The 25,525-nt window shown below is 40.8% G+C and overlaps 1 protein-coding gene across 3 annotated transcripts in view; it reads left to right on the top strand.

Moving 5' to 3' along the window:
- SRGAP1 (SLIT-ROBO Rho GTPase activating protein 1) overlaps positions 1–25,525 on the top strand; it is a 286,134-nt gene that overhangs the window by 28,346 nt on the left and 232,263 nt on the right. Inside the window, exon 1 of one of the 3 annotated variants that reach the window (XM_086712917.1) lies at positions 16,595–21,045. The exons of the other annotated variants lie outside the window; for them this stretch is intronic. The gene's annotated coding sequence lies outside the window, so the exon portion shown is untranslated. Of the gene's footprint in view, positions 1–16,594; positions 21,046–25,525 lie in introns of those variants that run through there. 3 annotated transcript variants of the gene reach the window in all.

The raw sequence follows: 25,525 nt of genomic DNA, 5'->3' as shown, positions 1-25,525 counted from the left end.
AATATTTTCACTTCCTCCCCGGGTCTTTATAAGTAAATACAGATATATAGTTCAATTCCAATAAATTAAATGTGCTTATAATGTGACTCTATTATATTGTTAAGATAGTTTAAACATTTGGGGTGCTTGGGTGGCTCATGGTTAAGTGTCTGACTCTTGATAATCGGCTCAGGTCATGATCACATGGTCAGTGAGATCAAGCCCTGCATGGGACTCTGTGCTGGCAGTGTGGAGCCTGCTTGGGACTCTCTCTCCCTCTCCCCCTGCCTCTCTCCTGCTCACTTGGGTGTATGCACACGCACTTCTTCTCTCAAAATTATTTTTTTTTTTTTTTAATTTTTTTTTTTAACGTTTTTTCATTTTTGAGACAGAGAGAGACAAAGCATGAATGGGGGAGGGTCAGAGAGAGAGGGAGACACAGAATCTGAAACAGGCTCCAGGCTCTGAGCTGTCAGCACAGAGCCCGACGCGGGGCTTGAACTCACGGACCGCGAGATCATGACCTGAGCCGAAGTCGGATGCCTAACCGACTGAGCCACCCAGGCGCCCCCCTCTCAAAATTATTAAACATTAACAAAGAAGATAGTTTAAACATTTGATCTGGGTCATTGGTTTAAATTCTTTTACAGTCATGTTGGAATTAAATATCATTCATTCATTCAACAAACAGCTATTGAATACCTCCTTTATCAAACTGTAGACTCTCCAAGGGTAGAGGTCTTTTTAATCAAGGCACCTGCTTTGCCTTATAGTATTTGCTCAGGCAGTGTTCATTGAATTAATAACTAATGAAACACAGCCTGTGTCTTTTTATGGTTTGTGTTCCAGATTTAGAGATGTGGAAGCAAATGAAGATTTGCTATAATATGTTAGAGGTATTTTAAATTTATGAGAACATTGTGCAGGAAGAAATTAGTTCTGCCTGGGAGAGAACAATGCGCACTCACGAGAGAGACATTTGAACTAGTCTTGATGGATGAGTAGGAGTTCTCCAGGAAATGAAGGGCATTCCAGGTAAAGGAGAGTCTCTTCAAGTGAGTTACTCTGTGTTTTTCCTTTTTAGGAATCATTAGCTTAGTGTTTTCAATGCTTTGAGCAGAGTAAAGAGATAAGAATAGAAAGCTAATGCTGACAATAGCTTGATAGCTATTGGACATGTATTACCTGCCTGGCAGTGTAACTGTATTTTGCATGCATTATTTTGTTTGAATGTCACAGGAAACACACAAGAAACACGTTCTCCAGATTAGAAAATGAGGAAAGTTTATTTTGCCAGAGGTGACTTGGTGAGAGGATAGCAATTATGCTTTATGTGCTTACATGGCATTAGCAGTTTAGGCTTTGGAGACAGTGGGAAGCCATTGAGGGTGATACCCTGAGATGCTAGGGTACCAGGTAGATTGGAACAGCCTAAGTAGAGGGAGGCCAGTTTAAAAGTCTTCTTGTACTCTACTGTGGCATATTGAAGGCCTCAGTTCTGCCCTTGACCTTGAGGGTGGAAACATTGAGAGAGAAGGAGATCTGAGAAGTGGAATCTCGAGTTCTTGATGACCCGTGGGAGGAATAAGTCAGGTTTACAGAGAGGAGAACAAGATGCACAGTGACCTGGTTGAAAACAATGTCATGTATTATTTGTCGCCCTTCAGACCTTGTGTTTTCTCTCTGTATAATTTAAAAATATACTAGCACAATAGTGCACGTACATAATTTGTAAATGCAGAAATGGAAACATACATTGAGATTCTGCTTTTTCTTTATGAGGGTGTACCATCAAGCAAGTTTGGAGGCTGCTGATTCACATGTATCCACGGGATGTGTCCCCATCCGCTGAGACTAAAAAGATTGAATAGGTGAGGTGAAAAGAGGACTTCTGTGCTTTTATTTCTGTAGGTGATTATTTCAAGTTCTTTCTTTTTGAGCCATTTGCCTTTTTTTTTAATGTTTATTTTTTGAGAGAGCACAAGCAGGGGAGGGGCAGAGAGAGGGGGACAGAGGATCCAAAGTGAGCTCTGCGCTCACAGGCTGAAGGCAGCGATCCTGCTGTGGGGCTCTAACTCACGAATCCCGTGATCATGACCTGAGCTGAAGTCTGAAGCTCAACCTACTGAGCCACCCAGGTGCCCCCAGCCATTTGTCTTTCGCGTGTCAGAATAATCCAAAACATCTCTAAAGTTGGGTTAATGATACTAAAGTACTCCTTTCCTATGGGACTGAGTCTGTTCTAAGCTGGTGTTGGCATTGGAGAATGTTAGAAGTGGAATGGGCATGAAGATCACTTAATCCAACATGTGCCCACCCATCCAGAATCTCAGACAGGTGGCCATTGGGCTCTTGCCTCTTTGAGGTAAGCATCCAGTCCTACACAAGGAGGTTTATTGGTAGAAAGTTCTTCCTTTTTTAAGGCATGGTTTGCTGCCCCATAGGCAGCATCTCTACACTGGTTCTTTTCCTTCCCTTAAAACCATTACAGAGCCAGTAACACCATACATAGTGCCTTACAGTTTACCAGGCACTCATACATGCACAGTCATGATCTCGTGGTTCTTGGGTTCGAGCCCCTCATCCTCGATGGGCTCTGCCCTGGCAGTGCGAAGCTTGCTTAGAATTCTCTGTCTCTGCCTCTCACTTTGCCCATACCCTACTTGTGCATGCACTCTGTCTTCTCTCTCTCAAAAATAGAATAAATAGGAGCACCTGGGTGGCTCAGTCGGTTAAGTGTCCGACTCTGGCTTAGGTCATGATCTCATGGATCGTGGGTTTGAGTCCCGTGTCAGGCTCTGTGCTGACAGCTCAGACCCTGGGGCCTACTTCAGATTCTGTGTCTCCCTCTCTCTCTGCCCCTCCCCCGCTCGCTCACTCTCTCTCAAAAGTAAACATTAAAACAAAAAAAATTTTTAATAAAATAGACCTAAGGAAAAAAAAAGAAAGGAGGCAGTTGAGATTATGGCTCCATGGAGAAGCATTCTGGTAATTTTCCCCACAAGTATTTGTCATGTCTGATTTGTATATTCTGTGTAGGAGGCATCAGGGTACCAGGACCCATCTGACTTGAGTTTCAGTTCTGATCCTACCACCTTCTAGTAACAAGACCTTGGTCGAGTTATGTTGCCTTTCTGAGCCTCAGTTTCCTTGATTATAAATAGGGTTATAGCTCTCCATCTCAGTGCTGCTGGGAAGATTAAATTAGATAATTTTTAAAACCATTGTTAAAGCCTGGCTATGAGTTAGGTGTGCAAAACAAATATTGCAGAAGAATTTCCTTGCTTTGCTTATCTTGTCTCAAATAAGTTTTTAAAAATCTGTATATAGCATGATGTTTTATCGTTGTTAAATTTTATACTAGGGGTTTGGTTCCATGCTATCAGCTAATAGAGGTTAATGTTTTTTCTCCAGCTTTATTGATAAATAATTGATATAACATTCTGTACATTTAAGGTGTTACAAGATACTGAGTTGATATGCATATGTATCACAAAACGATTACTACAGTAAAGTTAGTTAACACATCCATCACTTCACATAGTTACAGTTTTTTTTGTTTGTGGTGAGAACATTTAAGATTTACTCTCTTAGCAACTATCAAATGTATAATACAGTATGGTTGTAATCATTCTGTATATTACATTTCCAGAACTTATGTCTTATATATGGAAGTTTGTGCTCTTTGACTGATATTCTGTTCTCCTCTTCCACCCCACCCCCACCCCGCAGCCCCTAGCAACCACCATTATATTCTCCATTTCTATGAATTTGGCTTTAAAAAAAAATATTCCCCATATGATACCATATGGTATTTGTCTATCTCTCTGACTTGTTTCACTTAGCATGATGCCCTCAAGGTCCATACACGTGTTGCAAATGGCAACATTTCTTTCTTTTTTATTGATAAATAATATTCCTCTGTGTGTGTGTGTGTATACATACACACGTGTGCACACACGCGTGTATGTATCACATTTTCTTTATCCATTTATCCATCAGTGGACACTTAGTTTGTTTCCATACCATAACTCTTTTTTTTTTTTTTTTTTCCCAACGTTTATTTATTTTTGGGACAGAGAGAGACAGAGCATGAACGGGGGAGGGGCAGAGAGAGAGGGAGACACAGAATCCGAAACAGGCTCCAGGCTCTGAGCCATCAGCCCAGAGCCCGACGCGGGGCTCGAACTCACGGACTGCGAGATCGTGACCTGGCTGAAGTCGGACGCTTAACTGACTGCGCCACCCAGGCGCCCCCCATACCATAACTCTTACAAATAATGCAGAACGTGGGGGTGCAGATATCTTTTTGAGGCAGTATTTTTGTTTCCTTCAGATATGTACCCAGAAGTGGAATTGCTGGGTCATATAGTAGTTCTACTTTAATTTTTTTAGGAACTAATGGAAGTTACTTCAGAACTTAATCCTGTCATTTGTCTGTTTAGTTACCTCATAATGATTATTAATATTATCTTGATTTTTTAAAAGTTTATTTGATTATTTCAAAAGTCATAGAAAGACCATTATCAAAGAAATTTAAACTATTTCCATTTTGAGAAAAAAAAGTTAAATCTGCATTGACTCTTTGAAAAACATTTAATTGTATGTGACATCAGCTGGGTTACTTTGCTGCATTGTAGCCAGTTGGGACTAAATAAGAAGGACTAAGAGTAGGTTTTCTTTTTAATTTGAAAATTTTCATTTATGGAGTCATGTGAATGTGATACATGCATATGTATGTCTTTGGAAATAATATTTGGAAAGAGAGGATCAGTTAGTTCCGTTGGACTTTATTTCATCCTGTTTTCATGTTCTGTCTGGAGGGGAAAAATACGATTTTCATCTTCATTCTGAGAACTCTGTCACTTTCAGGGGTTTTAAATCTTGATAGATTCGAAAGCCCTTTGACAACTGCTGGCTCATGTTTAAGTGTATATTTAGCCTGCCAGACTGTGAGCTTTCTGAGGACTGGGATCCTGTGAGAATTCTGTACTCTGTTCCTGGCACACAGCACAGTGCCTAGAACATATAATGACTGAATAGCTGTTTGCTGACTGAAGTGTTACTTATTGTTATGTCTGTTGAAATTTAGTGAGTGAAGATTTATTAATACATCTTGGGAGTTCGCTGCTGTATCTTTTAGTTCAGAAACACGTTCTATAGAAAAAAATAAAAATTCAGAAAAAATATTTTTTCACAAACATGCAGAATTATATTGAATGTCTTTCTCTACATGGAGATAGTATAAATGTGGGAAATGCTTTGTTATTGATGGTAATTTTTCTTTGGACCTCCTTGTAATATTTCCTCTTGAGGAAGGCATATTTTGGTTTTGTCCCGTAACACTTTGGTGATGGGGCCTGGTGCTGTGGACCCTAAGTGAACTTAAGTCCAGGGTACATATCAGATGGCTTGTCCAGAATTCCAGTCCCACTGTCACTACTTTTAGCCAATACTGAAGAGCTTTGGTTCTTTATCCCAAAGGTCTTTTTATGTGTCCTCTTCAAATTTCGTCCATTAGCGCATCTCTGCAAAGATGGTATCTATCCCCATTTCTAGTTTTTAAAGTCCAGCTGTGCAAGGAGTCTCTTATCTGTTGTATTCATTTTCTAGCAACTTCCGGGGCCCTTGAGGGCTATTAAGCACAGAAGAATTCAAGGCCAGACATTGTGGGTGAGGGTATCTCCAGTTAGGACTTTGACTTTTTTCCAAAAATTGTAATGACTCATTTGAGAATGACGCATTATGCATTCTGTTTCTTTTGTCCATAGTGGAGTTGCTTGTATTTCTAATTTTCGTTATGGTCAGTTCTCTGTGGTAATTGCTTTACTCTTCATTTTATTTCATTTTAGTCATTATCTCTAAATCAGTATGTTCTGTATGCCGAATCACAGGTCTCTACGTTTTCTTAACACTACTTTGGAATTTTTGCCTCAACATGAATTTAATCTGAGAAAAAATCCTAATGTCCTGACTTCTTGCAGGAAGTATTTGTGTTAGGGAGCTCGCATAAATGATTTTTCCTTAAGTTCTAAAATATATATATATATATATATATATATATATATATATGTAATGTTTGCCAGTTGAGGTTTTCTAAAGATTAATGCTATTCATTGTGATTAAGTTGTCTTCTTGGAAAAAATATGTTACATATAACCATAGTTAAGGAATGTTTGGTGCATAGGTTGACCACAGAGTGACATGTAATTGTACTTTTCAAGTTGGAAAATGGATAATATTTGATTCAGTGAAGGGTGTGGCATGATAAACACAATTCTTCATGAGGGTATATAAACTGATACACTCTTTGTGGAGTGTAATTGGACCCTGTAATCTCACTTTTAGAAGTCTATCCAAAGGAAATAATCAGAGATGAGGATGAACAAAATGCATAAGAATCGTCATCATAGTTTTCTTTAAAAAATAAATGAGGGGCCCCTGGGTGGCTCAGTCGGTTGTGTCCAACTTTAGCTCAGGTCATGGTCTCACGGTTTATGGATTTGAGCCCCATGTCAGGCTCTGTGCTGACAGCTCAGAGCCTGGAGCCTGCTTCAGATTCTGCCTCTCTCATTCTCTCTCTCTCTCTCTCTCTCTCTCTCTCTCTCTCTCTGTGTCACTCCTCTGATGCACTCTTTATCTCCCAAAATACATAAATAAGCCTTAAAAAATGATAATTAGAAGCCATATAAATCTCTAAGAGTCAGGAAATAAATCAATTATGGTATGTACAGGGATTAGAGTATTATGGAACCACTAAAATTATGAATTTGAAGATTATTTTAAATCCAAAAGAAACCTTTCAAGATATGCTAGTAAGTGCGGGAAAAAAATCTATGGTGAATAAAATATGATATACACCAGAATATCATAGTCATCATTTCTGAGTAAATGGGACTGACAGCTTTTTAAAATTTTCTTTGTGTGTTCCTGTATTATCCAAATTTTCCATAGCAAATATGTATTTGTTATATGTATAAACATATATATGAGCACATGTAAAGCACTAAAATGATGCCTGGCGCCGTAGTGAGCTTTGAAATACTTTTTTTTTTTTTTTTTTACTGTTGTGATATTTATTTTTATAAATAAGAAAAATACTTTTAACCTCCCTCTAATTGTAATTAATTATTTTTATAACAGACAGATGTTTGTTCAACATCTGTTTCCCATAGACTGTGCTCCGTTATCTATCATATATATGCCCCAGCACTTACCTAGTATAGAGTTAAGTGCTCCATAAATAATTGTTTGGACTCTTAAAGATCAGATTTCTAATATTTTCTTTTGTTTCAGTTTCCTAGCAGGGAGGTCTCCAGTGAGAAAGCTGTTAAAATGTTAGCTGTTCCCAACTGAGAATTTTTATGTTCTGATGAGTCTTAAAATGTATGTAAATGAGGAAATTGCACTGTTAAGTAGCATGTTATTGAATCAGAAATATGTGTATTGGTGGGACGCTTGGGTGGCTCAATTGCTTAAGCGTCTGACTTAGGCTCGGGTCATGATCTCATGGTTCGTGGGTTCGAGCCCCATTTAGAGCTGTCTGCTGTCAGCGCTGAGCCGGCTTCAGATCCTCTGTCTCCCCCTCTCTCTGCCCCTCCCCTGCTGTTGCTATCTTTCTCTGTCTCTCTCTCTCTCTCTCAAAAGTAAAGAAACATTAAAAAAAAAAAGAAATGTGTATTGGCATATTTTATGTACAAATTGGCACTGAGATTTCTTTAAATATATTTCTAAAGTTATAGTTTTAAAAGTTTAGAACATGAAGGACTTGAAAAAGATTATCACAAAGCTTCTATCTCAGACATCCTTTTTGACGTGTCCTAAGGTTACAAGGTTAAGCAAGAAATAGGCACATTTTTCATAGCTTCAAACGTTTTTTGGTGGGATAGGAGTGTGTTTGGTATACAAAGGTCCATTAATTCTATAAAAGGACATAATTTGAATCTCTAGTTGATTACAAGTTTAGAGGTCTCTGTAATATACAAAGTTTCTTAATTGTAAATAGTCACTTCCCAAGGCTTGCTGATCTCTATGAGGAAGTAATGAGACAGCAAGAATAACCAGCTGCTGTTTATGAAACCGAATGATAAAATTCACTTAATGAAAGTAATGTGCTGACAGCAGTGTTTACTGCTTAAAACATAATAATCATGTTTATTGTATCTCTAAGACAGAATATATCTGAAATGTACCAGAGGAAATTGAGAGTAATGTGCTTTTCCAAAAATGTGTGTTTATTTATATGAAACCAACATGAAAAGTTTGAAAAACCTTTTATCAGAGGTCTCAGTTTTATAGACTTAAACTGGAAAGATCACAGAATTCAAAAATAACCATCGTTTATAAAAATATAAGAAATTCAGAAATATGAACTTGGAAGACATAGGCACCTGGGAAAAATATTTTAATATCATGGACTAGAGGCCTTGTGAACTCCAAAAGACCTTGAAATCCACTTGCTGATGATTTTTGGAATCTCAGAAATAGTGTTAAAATACCATAGGATAGAAAAGAATAATTGGGAAGCTTAATGCAATCAGAGCCTCATAGCCTGTTACGGGAAGTAGCATTTGGCAAAGCCTGCTAAGCTACTGTAAATGAATGTTAATTGCATTTTATCAGCCGTTTGTACTATCTTTATTACATAATTTGAATATGTATGACCCTGTAAATATGTTTAACAGTGAAATTACAGTGTTTGTGGAACTCAAATTCCAAAAAGCATATAACCCTTTGATGAAGAATTATGTTTAAAAACTACACAGTTCAAGATGTTTCTACCGTTTAGAAGTAGTCTATATACTATGCAACAAGTATTTCTGACTAAAATACTGTGACAAGCAGAATGGTGTATGTCAAAATCAATTTAGAAGACAGACGTGATTTGGTGAATTTATTGCTTGTGCAAATAGGTAACCAACTAGAGTGTTTTAACTTTTTTAGGATCAAATACAACTTATTTTCTTACTACTATATATGATTTTGGTTGGCTGTGTCATTTTCTGCTTAGAAATTGTTAGCGAGCCAATGAACCAGACTTAGGAATTGAATGGCACCTCCTCAACTAGCAGTAATGTTGAAAATGAGAATAATGGATGGGAATGCCTCTTTAGTTTTCTAACTGTACTTATTTGGCATATGTATATGTACTTGACTCTCTGCCAGTGCTTTCTTTTTTGCAAACGTAAATCCACTGGAAGGCATTTTTCCCTTCAGAAGGATTTAAATGGCATTGTTCTTCTGGAAAGTATAATCTAATAGGAAAATACCATTCCTATCAGAACCAAAAAAGCCTGTAATTAAGATGTGTCTCTGTCATGTTTTTTTTCTCTTTTTTTGTTAAAACAGAAACTCAGACTCATTTAAGTAAATAAAATTATCGGGTGAAACATTTGTTTTCAAAGGTTAATCGTACTGTTACAAATATCTGGTGACTTCATTTTGATGGTCTATAATATTAACAAATTCTCATTTTAAAAAATTTGGTTATATCTTGTTACTTTACATTTTGAGGTAGATTTAGATTAATTTAGATTCTTTTTTTTTTTTTTTAATTTTTTTTTTTTCAACGTTTATTTATTTTGGGGACAGAGAGAGACAGAGCATGAATGGGGGAGGGGTAGAGAGAGAGGGAGACATAGAATCGGAAACAGGCTCCAGGCTCTGAGCCATCAGCCCAGAGCCTGACGCGGGGCTCGAACTCACAGACCGCGAGATCGTGACCTGGCTGAAGCCGGAAGCTTAACCGACTGCGCCACCCAGGCGCCCCTAATTTAGATTCTTTTGCATGTTGCCGTTCTTTGTCAACACAAGGGAGAAGTGCCGGGTGAGCTTCAGAGTCTGAGCGAGTGTTGGACCAGATTGTAGATTCAGTACTTATTAGCTTATCAGCCCTGTCCTAATCAGGTTACCAAATCTCACTGGGACCTGGTGACCTCACCTTCCTGGGGTCATTAGAAGGATTACCTGAAATCCTCACAAATATGTGGAAAGTGTTAAGAACGTATGCCTGAAGTCCACTGTGGTTCTTACAACACTGCTGCTACCAGTTGATGACAGAGCCTCTTTATGTTGTAGGTTATTTTAAACACTTCACCTTTCTGCCACCCTCACTTGAGAGAATTTGCTAGTTGGTACATTTTCCTTTAAAAACTTGACCGAGGGCGGGGGCGGGGTGGGGGGGGTGGTGCACCTGGATGGCTAGTCGGTTATGTCTGACTCTTGATTTTGGCCCAGGTCTTGATCTCACCGTTTGGTACTTTGAGTTCGAGCCCCTCATCAGCTTGGGATTCTCTCTCTCCCCCTCTCTCTCTACCCCTCCCCCCCTCTATCTTTTTCTCTCAAAAATAAACTTCAGCAATAAATAAATAAACAGACAAGTAAATAAATATTTGACAAAGGAAAAAAATATCCAGAATGCAAGTCAGCTCTAAAGCCAACATGAGAGAAGTTTTGTTATGTCAGACACTGAATCCTAATGTCTAAAATGAGATTGGAACTTTCTTTATTGATTCATAATCTGTGCTGTTGCCGGTCTTACTGATACGGAGGAGTTGACAAGCTTTCTCTGTTAAAAGCCAGGAAGTTAACATTATAGGCATTGTAGCTCTTATAGTCACTGTCACAACTACTCTCCTCTGCCATTTGTATCCAAGACTGGCCATAAATTACAATGTGTAGATTAATGGGCATGGCTGTATTTTGGGAAAGCTGTATTTATAAAAACAGGAGGTAAGCTAGATTTTGCCCATGGACTGTAGTTTGCCAAATACTACTGTAGAGAATTAAGAGTTTGTTGGTGGCCTTTTAAAAAATCAGAGACAAATTCTTGTTCTCAAAGTTGCAGTTTGTATGACAGTTGACTTTGGTAGTCAGGTTCCCTCACATCTCTTGGAACAGAGCCAGGGGGAATGGGGAATGCCTTGCTTGCCTGAGAGGTTAGACATTACACCTGTTGATTCATAAGTAAGTAGATGCTGAGTTATCTTAGGATCGTGTTCTGGCTTTGCAGTTCAATCTTGCAGTTCACCTGTTGCTCTACCCCTTACTAGCTTCAAGTTATTGTCTTGTGACGTGGCTTTCTTAGGGCTCAGTTTTCTCACGGGTAAAATAGTGATAATTTTTACTTTATTGGGTTGCTATGAGGATTGAATGAGCCCATGCATATAAAGTGTAAGGCTCAGGGTGCCTACGTGGCTCAGTTGGTTAAGCGTCTGACTTCGGCTCAGGACATGATCTTGTGGTTTGTGGGTTTGAGCCCCACGTCAGGCTCTGTGCTGACAGCTCAGAGCCTGGAGTCTGCTTTGGATTCTGTGTCTCCCTCTCTCTCTCTGCCACTCCCCTGCTCACATTCTGTGTCTCTCAAATAAATCAATAAATAAATAAAAGTAAATAAAAATTAAAAAATAAAGTGTAAGCCTCAGTGCCTGAAAAAGATAAACCCAATAAATGATAGTTCTTAAAAACTTAGGTGAGAATCTTACCTTGACGGCTACATCAAAGCTTTTTTTGTTTTTAAAAACTTTTTTGTTATTTTACGTCCTTTGGTTTTTTTAAGAGTTGGAAGGAAATACACTTCTGTGTAATTACACACTCAAAATTATTTGGAACTGTGCCTCTCAAACTATCTGTGGTGAAAGGCTATTTTTTTTCCAACCTGTCATGAATCAATGTTTTTATAAAATATACTAAGGTGAATTATTACAAAAATGAAATAAACAAAGGTAAATAGATATATACACAGCCCCATTTTTTTTTTTTTATGAGATCTAGTAAACACATAAAATTTCTAAATCTAATCTCTCTGCTTATTTCTTTGGGGACTGGTGATAAAGATATGGCAGACTGGTAGCTCTGACCCACACAGTCATACTTTGAGGGGCACTGGTGTGGGCAGAAGCAAATTCATGGGAATTCTTTTAAAATACCCAGATCAGTCACTCTTGAATAGAATCAGTCACTAAATAGTGAATTTGTCTCTTCTTCTTAAAAAGTAGTGACCAACTGTAAGTGAACGTTATTAACTTACCCAAATCCATGTTTAACCCAGCCCCCACCACCGCCAATGGAAGGTGATCTGGTTTGAGGTAACTGGAGATCCTCTTAGGGGATTAAGCCTTGATGTTGCTCTGGGCCAAGACCCTCAGTTGGAGCATCCCCATCCCCAGGTTCCAACCTGTGGCTCCAGCACTGATCCTGAGAGCCCAGACCTCATAGAGTATGGTATCTCAGGTCCCCAGTTTCTCCTCCATCTTCTGAAATCTGAAAGCACCTCCTGTGACCTCTTTTAAACCACACTCTATGTTATATTCTCATTATTTTCTCTGGTTTCTCTCTGTAGAACTGCAGGTTTTATAAGGATAGGGACTCTGATTTTTTTTTTTTTGGTTTGCCGCTCCTGGGAAACCCTGCGTGCACCTTGAAAATGTGTTGATGTGTGAATGAATGAGTGCATGGTGCTGTCCAGGCCTCTCACCAGCCTGACCGACATCCTTTATCTGTATGCTCTTCACTTTGCTAGGGTCCCTCTCAAAAATATAGCCAGATTGGGGGGGGGGGGGGGAGGGGTGGGGAGGGCGTCACTCCAGAGCCACACATTGCTGTCAATGCTTTTTCAGTGCCCATAATCCAAAAGGACAGGTACTGTGTATTTCGGGAAGTTGACTGTTTTCTTATCCTTCATTTTTTTGGTGCCGATTGTGTAATAGCATTGCAGGAGAGCAGCCAATGGCGGTTCTACCACCTACAAAGTCACATTGACTTTCTGGAAACTGTCAGGGTCACACCTTACCTTAGTTGAAATCCAGTGGCATTGAGCTCTTGAGATTACAGATAGTAATTTTCTGCAGTAGACACAATGGTGTGTGAACATATGACTGGGCTGGCATACATCAAAGTGCTTGCATGGGATCTAGATCATTGATACATTACAGTAAACCACTTATGGATATTTTATGATACATATATGGAATAATATTACCATATCACGGGGATATAAAAGGTTATCAGAATTTCATTTGCATGGTAATAATCATTCGTAAGGAGAAAGAATTTATCATTTTAAGTTGATAGCCTATGGTGATAGATTTTAGCAGTTACATTTTGTTTGGAGGACCAGTAAAGTTTATAGCATATTGACTAGATGCTGGCTTTGGATCACGATGTTTAGATTCCCACCCCAGCTCCATGACCTTGTTCAGGTTAGTTGACCTCTTTACCGCACTTTCCTTACCTGTAACATGCAGGTAATAATAGTACGGAGGCATATGTTATTGTGAGGATTAAACATAATTCATGTAAGTCATTTCATGGTGTTCATCATTTCTTTAGCACTCATTATTACCATTTAATGTGTGTAGAGTCTTTGTTGGTGTAGTAACACTTTTTGAAAGAAACAAGAGGCTTCAGAGTACCCGTAGCAGTTGTATTTGAAAATCAAGTGTATGTCCAGAGTGCTGTTTTAACGTATTTCTGCCTTAAACTATTTTATATACATTAATTTATTCTTCTGGAGTCCTTCTTGAAATAAAAGTTACTTGAAACTTTTTTTAAATGTGGTTTTCTTATTAGCTTACATTTTATTGCCAGTTGACTTTGTCAACTGTCAGAATATTGTTATTTGAATTACCTGTGTTTAATATTTGAGATTGTCAGTCTTTCTTTTACTGTATCTTCTGTTGCTTATAAACTGAATGATCACTTCTCCATAGATCTGATAAGTACTATATTCTCTCTTTTTTTTTTTTGATGGTTTCTCTATAACTTAATCTTAATTAAATTTTAGAATGATTTTTAGAGTGAGTACTTTTTCATCCATTCAGTTTTTCTGTCTGGTTGGAGCTACTTCTGGTTTCCTATCTTAAATTTTTAACACAATATCGAGAGGTGATATATGGTGTATTAAGAGCTTGTGACTCTTGATCTCAGGGTTGTGAGTTCGAGCCCCACTTTGGGAGTAGAGATTACTAAATAAATAAATAAATAAATAAACAAAAAAAATCAAGTAAAATAAATGATGAAAACCCTAACAAATAATAAGCAAACCATATTTTAAAAAGTTGTAATTTAATGGAATAAAATAGTAGGAAATATTATGAAAGTAAGCAATGTTGAAAACAAATGGGAAATTATAGAGTTGCTTATACAGCATGAATATAATTAAGTTAAATATGCATTTTTAGATGAATAGATAAAAAGTGAAACTGTAGTGTCTCTCCACTTTCCAATATTTATAATGTTGCTATAAGGTTTTTATAATTAAAAATTTTGGGGTGCCTGGGTGGCTCAGTTGTTAAGTATCTGACTGTGGCGCAGGTCATGATCTCAAAGTCTGAGTTCGAGCCCCACGTCAGGCTCAGCACTGACAGTGTGGAGATTGCTTGGGATTTTCTCTCTCTCCCTCTGTCTCCCTGCCTCCACCACTTGCATTCACTCTCTAAATAAATAAGTAAATAAATAAACAAACTTAAATTTTTTAAAAGACAAAATGCTATTTAATTGCTCAAAATGATAGATATTAAAAAAATCATACTGAACCTAAATCTTTTATTATAGTTAGCCAATTTATTGAATTTATTTACAAAATGTTTGTTAAAGTCTGTTTTGTAAACAGATGTACTTAGATATCTAAGTACAAACAGGGTCTCTTAGTTTTATGTTTTGTACCCAAATACTAATTAGTTACCTACAAAGGACCAAGACAGCTCTCTTAAAACTCTTAGTCATGACATTCTGTAGATAGTTCATAAAGTAACTTTTCAAGGCCAGTGAGAAGTCAGCAGTGGAAACTTCTGTGACCCAATAAGGGGCTGCCCAGAGATCATTGCTGGTTCCTGAAGCATGTGTGGGGATATCCAGTTCCAGCCCAGACAAAGTGCAGATCTGGTTCATCATGCAGTTGCATCGTTAGCCTTCAGTCTGGGTGACAGGCTGCCAAGCCACCACCTGCCTAGCAGGACATTCAAGCCCACTTGCCAAGGCCGTTATTCCCATTTGGGGTCAGGCCAGCAGGGACCTTTCTCATTTAACCCTGGATGTCTTCATTTCCATGAGGTTTTCAAAGGAGAATGAAAGACTCATCAGGGCAAGTGGTAGTAAGATCGGACACACCCCAGTTTATGGAATTGTAAGACTGTTCCTCAGTCATAGATGGGCCTGCCTTTGTCTCTCTCAGTCTATCCCCAAAGCTTCTCTTTTGAAACAGAACACATTTTTGTAGTAGCAAAGGTAATTTACCAAGGTAAGTCTTTTCCCTTGAAGTTAGAAGGAAGCCATTTTTCCTTTTTTTGAAGTCCTTTAGGTAGTAGACTCTGAAACATCTCTCATTGCAAGTGCTCTTGTTCTTACGACCAAACATCTTCCTAAATTGAAAATTAAAGAAAAATTATACACACACACACACACACACACACACACACACACACACACACATAGACACACACACACACACACACACACACACACAGGGGGAGAGAGAGAGAGGGAGGAGAGAGGGAGAGGGAGAGATAGGGAGAGAAAGGCTAAAAGTAGATGACATTGTTGCGTATACAAAATTGTTGAACTTGTAAAAATGCCTCTAGTATCAGACTGTGTCTTCATGCTGACAGCCCTACCCAGGGCTTATTCATTGTTTAAAACATACCCCTATTTTGACATTTCCTGTAAAGGGAAATCCTTTTGAATGCATACAGTAAGAAGTATGTAGAGCATTAGTCACTGAGATTTTTACATGTAATAGTTGAATATTGTCATTAGTTTTGATTCCCACATTATTGGAGTAGATTTTTAAAATGGAGCCCAACAGGGAGCGTTCCCCTTTTTCCTACAACTGTGTTATGTAGAGCCACTGGCAGGAAGAAAAGCATTTGCTACTTCAAACATCCCTGGGAGCTGAAACTAACTGCTTGTGGATAATGTATTGTTGAGAGAACAGTGGTCTGGCTCATCAGATTCAGATTTGCTGCTTATATTTTCTAGAATATATGATATAATGTAATAATTTGAACTATCTCTTTTCACTAAAAACTGTCTAAAATTTACAGTGAGTTGCAGTTGGGGCACCTGGGTGGCTCAGTAGGTTAAGCGTCTGACTTTGGCTCAGGTCATGATCTCTCATTTGTGGGTTTGAGCCCTGCGTCGGGCTCTGTGTCGACAGCTCAGAGCCTGGAACTTGCTTCAGATTCTGTGTCTCCCTCTCTGTCTGCCCCTCCCCTGCTTGTGCTCCGTCTCTCTGTGTCTCTCAAAAATAAGCAAAAACGTTAAAAAAATAAAAAAAATAATGAGTTGCAGTTTGAGCAAAAGTAAAAACATTTATGTAAATTTTTTAACTAACCATAAATAACTCAAAAATACTTCACAGTAAAAAGTAAGATGCAAAATGACTTAAGGCCCTCCCTGTGTGTGTCAGGATTTTGATCAGGGGATTTGTGTGGAGGCGCAGTGACCCCCCCCCCCCGCCCCCGCCAAAGGTATCTCACTTCCATTTTCCGCACAGGAGTATACAGGGAAAAACCCAACACATGAGGGAGGATGAGGAAAAGAGACCCTGAATGGATGGCCAGCTGGGGGGGGGGGGGGGTGGTGTGTGGAGGTGGCAGTTGGGGGTTATGCTTCTCCATGCTTTCTGGAGAAGGGCGAGGAAGAGGAAATCCTCTTGCCATAAACGCCCCATTTAGGTCCATTGGAAACATTGGATTTGGCAATAGAGGAGGAAGAAAAAGGTTTGACTCATCAGATGCAGGAGGATCCACTTTAGAAGTTGAGTGTAATTACGGTTGAGCCGTCTCAGGTCTGCAGCTGCCTCTTGTCTGGAGAAGGTTTCTTTCAGCTTCCCATGTTCTCATCCAGTGACCACAAGCTTTCAGTTCAAGGAACAGAGTCTGCTTTGAGAAGAAGAAATGGCTCTTTCCAAATTTTCTTCGAGATTTTTGAATGGCTTCTTAAGGTTTCCAGCTCTTTGTCCTCGTATCTCATCTTGCCATCTGCACCAGAACTTTCCCCCTCTTTTTCCATATCATGATTTGTCTGGAAGGGAATGCCCAAGAAACTCCATTTCTTCTTGACTAAGGACAGTCTTTTTTTTTTTTTTTTTTCATTTATTTATTTTGAGAGAGAGAGCAAATAGGGAAGTAGCAGAGAAAGGGAGAGAGAGGGAGAATACCAAGTAGGCTCCCCACTGTCAGCACAGATCCCAATGCGGTGCTCGAATTCACAAACCGCAAGATCATGACCTGAAACTGAAGTCAGATGCTAAACTGACTGAGCTACCCAGGCACCCACAACAGTCATTTTATTTCTCCTCTCCTACAGCCTGCAAACTGCACTTTGAATTGAGGCTCTCACAGTAGGAAGACTTTTAAGATGTTCTTTCAGGTCTGCTCTGTGTTCTCTCCTTTAGAAATATTGATAGAGGCTGGATGGCTCAATAGTTGAAGCGTCCGACTTCAGCTCAGGTCATGATCTCACTGCTTGTGAGTTCAAGCCCCACGTTGGGTTCTGTGCTGACAGCTCAGAGCCTGGAGCCTGCTTTGGCTTCTGTGTTTCTGTCTTTCTCTGCCCCTCCCATGCTTGCTCTTTGTCTCTCAAAAATAAATTAACATTTATAAAAAAACATTATATTCTTTAGATCCACCCATATTGTTGCAGATGGCAAGATTTCATTCATTTTATGACTAACATTCCATTGTATACATATACCACTTCTTTATCCATTCATCTATAGGGGGGCACTTGGGCTCTTTCTATGATGTGGTTATTGTAAATAATGCTGCAGTAAATGCACGGGTGCATGTATCCCTTTGAATTAGCATTTTTGTCTTTTTTGGGTAAATACCCAGTAGTACAATTATTGGATTGTATTTTTAATTTTTTAAGGAACCTCCATACTGTTTTCCACAGTGACTGCACCAGTTGGCATTCCTACCAACAGTGCACAAGGGTTCCTTTTTCTCTACATCCTCACAACATTAGTTATTTCTTGTGTTTTTGATTCTAGCCATTCTGACATGTGTGAAGTGATACCTCATTGTGGTTTTGATGTGCATTTCCCTGATGATGAGTGATGTTGAGCATCTTTTTCCTCTGTCTGTTGGCCATCCTTATGTTTTCTTTGGAGAAATGTCTGTTCATGTCTTCTGCCCATTTTTAAATTGGATTATTTGTTTTTTGGGTGTTGAGTTGTATCAGTTCTTTATATATTTTGGGTACTAGCCCTTTATTGGATATATCATTTATAAATATCTTCTCCCATTCAGTAGGTTGTCTTTTAGTTTTGTTGATTGTTTCCTTCACTGTGCAGAAGCTTTTTATTTTGATGTAGTCCCAATAGTTATTTTTGCTTTTGTTTCCCTTGCCTCAGGAGACCTATCTAGAAAAATGTTGCTACGGCTGATGTCAGAGTGATTATTGCCTGTGTTCTCTTCAAGGATTTTTATGGTTTCAGGTCTCACATTTAGGTTGTTAATCCATTTGAGTTTATTTTTGTGTATGGTGTAAGAAAGTGGTGCAGCTTCATTCCTCCATCTTGGGCTGACTTTCCACAGAGACTCTAGAACTCTGTATGGAGTCCAGAGGCTTTTTATCTGTTGCCCTGAGTAGCATTGAGTTTATTGTAGCTATTTAGTTTCTGTATGGAGTCTCTTTTCTTGCAGTATCAGACATTGGGTCTTCTTGTTTAGTACGTGGAGATTTCTCTTTTCCGAGTTGGTTTGCAGTAAAGCACAAGATGGACCAAATCACAAGATTAACATGTCCAAGGCATTGCGTACTCTGGGTTTTCATCTTCTCCCACCACAGGGTAAACGTTGACAGGAGCTTTACGTTTTTCTAGAACTGTGAGGAGCTATTAATGTTTCTTGTCTGTATCAAAAAGCTTTTTTTCAGTGACTGAAAATTCTGTTAAAACTAAAAGAATTGGCAGCTTCCCAACTATCCAGGCACATGTCACTATCTTCCATTTTTACCCGGGGAGGATGACCGTGGTCTCACATTGTTGGGTAATTCTGCCACAAAACAGCGTAACGTCTACCATCTTGGTCAGAAATACAGCTCGTAGCAGAACGAAGCCCCCCCAAGGTAGTCTAAGCTGCCACAGAACCTTCCGCAGCCCTCATGTCCAGCTAGGTCACAGTACACCCTGATGAACACTGGACATGGTTCTGTTCAGAACCAAGCTTGCGCCTGGCACCTGGGATGGATCATGAATGGAGAGGGTCAGTGGGGATGGAGGACTGGTCCAAGAAAAACACACCCTCAGCCCTGCCCATGGCTCCTCCTTCTCTTAAATTTTACTTTCTGTGGCCCTAGAGGCCCCCTCCCCACTCCCATTTTGTGCACGTGTGGTTTTTTTCTGCCTTGAAAGTCGTTCTCCTCCCCGTGTGCGTGGGAACGGTATCCATCCTGTAATTTCCTCGTCTCTGTGACCACAGTGCCCAGGGCAGAGCCAGGTGCAGAGTGGATGCTAAGTGCTCCATGCTTGTTTGTGGAAGGAAGGAAGGAGTGAGTGCGTGAATGACAGAGGGGCAAAGCCACACACATAATGCCCTCCTGACTCAGCAGAGGGTTTTAGGAGAGCTTGAAACTCCTTTGAGAATTCTCAACTGGGAGGTGGTGGTGGCATTTCTGGCCTGGGCTCCTGATTTCCTCCTCTCCCCTCCCCTGTCCTCCACTTAAGTAGGTTTTAAAAGAGCATAGCATGTGTGAATCGTCTAGTCAAGTAGTGACACAGGCAGCCACGGCTGCTGCTCTTAGAGGTTTAATGCCACTTGACAACATTTTAGAGACCTGCTCTGTAAAAACAATGGAACGCAAAGCAGGAGAGCCTGTCCTACAAAGAAAATAATAATGGCCTCAGAGTTGGTTTGTATTTCCCTGTGTAAGATCTTTGTTATTTGGGAGTGAGTGCGTAGTGCCATAAGAGACAGCTAACAACTGAACTGGCTTTTCCCTCTAAAGATCCTGAGACCTGGTGTGTGTCATACCAAATACTTATGTCTTTTTCTCCCCCAGAGAGTTAGTCCAAGCATCTAACCTGTGCTGGGCACATGGTAGGTGCATACTGTATATTTGTTGAATGAATGAATATGGTAAATACCAAATGTTTCTTAGTCACAGGGAGTTGAAATAAAAGTGCAAGAATGTCTCGTGGTTATTGTGTATTTACCATGAGCGACTCTTTTGTCTGCTTTGTGTAGTTTTTCCATGAAATGCCATTTCTCCCTGACTGACCTGTGGCTTCCCTCCCTTCTTTCACTTTTACAAATGGCTGCAGGTTCACACTGATGACCTCTCTCGACCTCGCAGGTACTTCCGGAATACTCCAGGCTCTGATGCCTGCCCTGGATAAGAGTAACAGCATTAATCTTCGTTCACCCCTCTCCTCCCCAACTCCCAAGAAGCCAGTGCTGGTTTTTTTTGTTGTTTTGTTTTGTTGTTTTGTTTTTTTTTGTTTTTACCAGAAAGGAGTAGCATGGTTTTTTAGAGCTACGCTTACACTTTAGAAACTGAGGCTGACAGGCCAAGAGTTAGGGGAGAGTAAGCGGGTAGGGAGGATGTAGATGAGTGGATGTTGTTCAGGTGTATGTGTTTTTCCTCCTTCATGCTGCTGGCTGCAGTGACTACTAACCAACGCTTGAGTTTTGGTTTCACGGCGGAAAAAATAACCCGAGTTAACGCAAAAGGTTGTGCTTTCTGACTGTGGGAAGTTGAAACTGGAACTATTTAGAGGAACGTGGTGTGAGCAGTGTATGTTGAAGCCGGGGGTGTGGCCTCTGCCCCCACACCCCTTCACTCACCGTCCACCTCTGCGGTGCCCAGCCGCACCTGGGGTGAGGAGGGAGCGCCCCAGGCCTAAGTGCTACCGCCTGAACTCCTCAGGCCAGGCCTGCCCGAGCACCCACGGCTGCACAATGAAAGCTGTTCACCTGAACGTATGCAAGGGCTGAATCATGACATGGTTCACCTGAAACTAATAGTACACTGTATTGTTCACTGGGATTTAAATAAAGAAGCTCTTCACCTGGCCTACAGCAGGTCTGCGTGGTTGGTCAGTTTCGTCCTCAGCCAGAAAAGGTAGGAAGCCTGACTACTCCTCCGGGTTCTGTTCTGCCCCGTTCCTGTCCTCTTCTACCGGGCCTTGCGGAAAACTGGTTCTGCTGTAAGTCGACACCCCAGCCTTCATAGGCTGCTCCTCCAAAACTTTGCGTTTCTTCCTCTTCATCTCCAAGGGGAAATACATCCCTGGGGGCCTTTCCTAGAGGAAGCTCTACCCCCTGCTCAGCTCCGCTTTGCTAGTTCCAGACACCTTTTCGTTCTTCGTACGGAAGCCCTCCCTCTTGCGTGGGGTCAGGCCACCTGCTGGACCCCACCCTCTCTTGTTCCTTGGGACACTCAGGGACTTGGTTCTGGGTCGCTCCTCCACACCGTTGGGAGTCCTTCAGTACCTCTCTCTTAGCATGCTCATGGCCACGTCCAGTGGCCTTCACTCCCACACCTGAGTTGTTACCAGAGGGAAGTTTTCCGATGACAGATACCTGCTCTCTTGTCCTTGTTTGTCCTTCCTTGTCCTTCCCGTTCTCTTGCTTACGTGTTTCCAGCATACTTGTGTAAGGGATGGCCCTGCTCAGTCACTTGACCCTCAGTGTTCTTTTCACCACCCCTACACGCCATGGTCTTTGGTTCACCTGCTTCTCGAGGTTATTTTTGACCCCCATCAACGCTGCTCATTCCCTCTCCTGTACCCCTGGGCTAACATTTGGAGGATATTCGTGCATTCGGAAAATAAACTGGCAGAGGAGGTTGAATCTGTGCCTTCCTCCCCCTCAAAAAAGTATGGTGCAGCGATGAAGATGGTAGGGGAAAAACTACCTGGGGGGGCCTGGGGGGGCCTGGGTGGCTCAGTCGGTTAAGCGTCTGCCTTCGGCTCGGGTCATGATCTCACAGCTCCTGAGGCCCCACATCGGTCTCTGCTGTCAGCGCAGAGCCTGCTTTGGATCCTCTGTGCCTTCTCTTTCTGTCCCTCCCCCGCTTGCTATCTCTCAAACTTAAAAAAAAAAAAAATGACCAACCTAGTGTATGCACTAAATTAAAAACGATAGAATAAACATGTGTATAATGAAAAATAGCCTTTCGTTTTTCACTTCCAGCCTTGAACTGCAGCGTCAATCATTTTTAAATGTTTGGTAGTTTCTCTGGTGGTTACTGCCATATTTCTGAATACTATGTTAAATCTCAAATAGGGATAGTGAAAAATAGTTTCTGAAATAATGAAGTCATAAGTAGCACTGAATTGTTGCTGCCAGTTTCATTTTGAAAGTTTTGAAAACTGTTGTAGATAAATGCCTTTAAGTCATGATGGTAGTGAGTCAAAAACCTTCACTTCCCACCTTCTCTCAGTGTTAGGAATGGAATTTTTAAAATATACTCTGGAGTATATTTTGTGTATTGTTTTTTGTATATTTTAATAGCATAAAGTTGATGTTTTCCCAACCCTATTTTTTTTTTTTTTAACCTTTTGGCTCTTGAGGCCATTTTTTTTTTTTTTTCATTGCATGAGGGTCCAGTATGGAAAATTTATGGCACCTCGTTTATAAAACCTTGGTAAGCACTTTGTATAGCTCTTCAAAGGTACAGCTCATTCTTCTTTGAATCTTAGAAGGTGGGCTTAGAATGAGCCTGTGTCTCTACTCTAAGCCACTGTTACAGGAAAGGTTACTGAGGAGAGGCGTACTTTTTGAAAAAACTCTACCTACCTCATTTTAGAGTGCAAAATGGCTGCCTGTGGTTGAAAATAAGCTGGTAGGTAGAGACTTTAGTGCACTTAATTAAAGTACTGTGCTGAAAGAAATTGTAGCAATTATATATTATTAACCTAAGAGGTGCCAAGGCTTTGAAGTTATTTGCTGTGGCCCATCATTTTCCTTGATTGCATGCCATCTCAGATGGAGCTGGGCTGTTCGGTTACGTAGGCATTTAGAAGAAGAGCAACATAGTAAACCCCAGTCCAAATTAGGATCTTTGGAACTCTGTGCTGCATACTCAAGCTACTGCAAAGGGAATCCAGTCTTTTGCTGCTATAGTTACTTTGTGATTATGCTACTTTCCCTGCCCAATCCCCAGTCAGACATTATTTAGTTTATTGGAAAATACATGTTGTATGTGTCAACTAAAAACAGGGTGTCATTTTGGGACTTCAATGGAGGAGGATTTTATTTTAGACTGAAGTGAAAGAATACAGAAATTGAAGATCTGAGCAGAGCAGTGCCGGGTCCATTAATGTAAGAAAACCAGGCTTTGCCAATGTAGGGCTCAGAAGTGCTTACACGTGTGGTAGGCAGGCAGCAGGGCATCTCTGGCTAAGAAGAGATCAAAGTGTACTTTTCTGTATTAATAACTCTGCAAAGTGGCAGAGGGTTTCAGCGAAAAGAATAAAATAAGGTTCTAGATCTGGTTTTTATCATTTTAAGCTGTCCTCCGCTACAGCTATTAAATAGAAAAGGTTTCCTGAGTACCCATGACATGCCTGACAGCTAAAATTTGACAGTTGAAAATGGATAGGAATCAAATAGGCCAATCCCTTTATTGTACGGAAGAGAAAACCAACTCGAGAGGCCAAGTGACTTACGTAAGTGACCTTGGACAAATCCTGACATAAGTCTGCTACATTTTAGATTTCTAAAAAAATGTTTATTTTGAAAGAACATTCACGTGTTCACCCATGTGTGTGAGTGGGGGAGGGGCGGAGAGAGCTCGGGGGAGAGAATCCCAATGCAAGATGATATGACCTGAGCCCAAAGCAAGAGTCAGGCTTCATGGACTGAGCCACCCAGGGGCTACATTTTACTTTTATTAGCTCTGAACATTTAAACATTTCAATATTCATTAGAACTTTCTTACTGTAGTTACGTCTGATGCTACTGATGAATTTGGGGGGTAATGGCAGGGGTAGTGCATGGGGTCTGGAGCCAACAACCAAGAAAGAATTCTTCCAGAGGTCTTTGGTGCGAAAAGGTGATCTTATTAAAGCACAGGGACGGGACCCATGGGCAGAAGAGCTGCGCTGCAAGTGTGTTGTGGGGGGGGGGGGGGTGCAGTGTGTGACTGTTTCACCGGGTTGGGGAGATAACGTCAAGAGGGAGTTTCCAAAGAGAGTTGGCACATGCTAAAGACTTACTGGAGGCCTGACTACTGTCAAGCCAAGGTGGTTTTTCAGAGCAAAAGCCTTAACATTATGACAGTAGGTTGTTCCTAGTGGCCATTGATGGGATTGCCTTTTCTGATAGACTGGTGGAGACTCTTACCAGTTTAACCATTTGCTCTTTTGTCCTTTGCTGTTTTTGGGTGGCCTGGAGTGTCCAAGGAATATCCTACATGTGCGACCGGGGGTGGGGGGTGGGATGTTGTTAGCCTGCACTTTGCCCTCCGCTTACCCCACGCTCCCTCATCACTACTATAGAGAGTTCTGTTGTGCACTGGGAAGTGAAAGCCTTCATCTGTTTACTGAAAAAACATTTATTGAGCATTTACTGTGTTCAAGGCACTCTGTTGTGACTTTTTAAAATCTGGCCCGATAGGATAGTTTAATATAAAAGTTAATGTTCAAACCAAGACCAGAGTCTGTCTTTGGCTTCTCCGATCTTTTGCTTGTCCCACGTGGAAATTATTAAGCCACTGTAGAAAAGGTTTAATGTTGCACATATATAGGAAGTATGTTTGGAAAGGTTTACGGAACTGTCGGCTCTGCATTGCCCAGTTCAGCAGTGCAAGAGAAAATTCTGTTTTTCTTCTTTCCTCTACGCTCAACTCCGAATACCTCTGTCCACCAAATGTGTGGTGATTTTTCTGACACCAAGGAATTCTTAGCAGCTAGGTGTCCTACAGTTTAACTCCTTTGTGTCCTAGGATTTAACTCCATTCTGACACTGTCTACCTGGAGATAGATCCCCAGGCTAAGGGCTGAGCCCTACAAGGCTGCCCCCACTTCAGATGTCCATTCCAAGTCCAGGTTGTCACCTTGGCTTCTGACCAATCAGCTATGAATTGTAAGTTCCAATTCCCCCCCCCCCCCCCCGCCCCACCCCCTCAGGGCAAACAATTGATCCTTTGTTAGAATGGTGCACAGAACTCAGGAAAACCATTTATTTTCTAGATTACTGCTCTATTATGAAAGGACACAACTCAAACAGCCAGTTGGAAGAGATGCACAGAGCCTGGAATGGGGAGGGGTGTGGAGTTTCCATGCCTTCTCCAGGTACATCATTCCTCCAGCACTTCTGCGTGCTCGCCAGCCTGGGAGCTGGCCAGATGCCTTCCCTAGGAGTGTTTATCGAGGCTTCATCACGTAGGCACCATTGATTGATTCAACCTCCATTCATCTCCCCTCCCTAGAGGTGGGGGTGGGGTGGGGTGCGAATGAAAAGTTCCAACCCCCTTGGGGTGCCTGGGTGGCTCAGTCAGTTAAGCATCAGACTCCGTTTAGGCTCAGGGCGTGATCTCACAGCTTTGTGGGTTTTCTCTCTCTCTCAGAACAAATCAGTGTTTGTCCCCTGTGTAA

This window comes from Puma concolor, chromosome B4 (genome assembly GCF_028749965.1).
Source record: "Puma concolor isolate L17-30 chromosome B4, mPumCon1.1.hap2, whole genome shotgun sequence".
In the NCBI taxonomy this organism is placed as follows: domain Eukaryota; kingdom Metazoa; phylum Chordata; class Mammalia; order Carnivora; family Felidae; genus Puma; species Puma concolor.
This window is presented reverse-complemented; position numbering and strand designations above follow the sequence as displayed.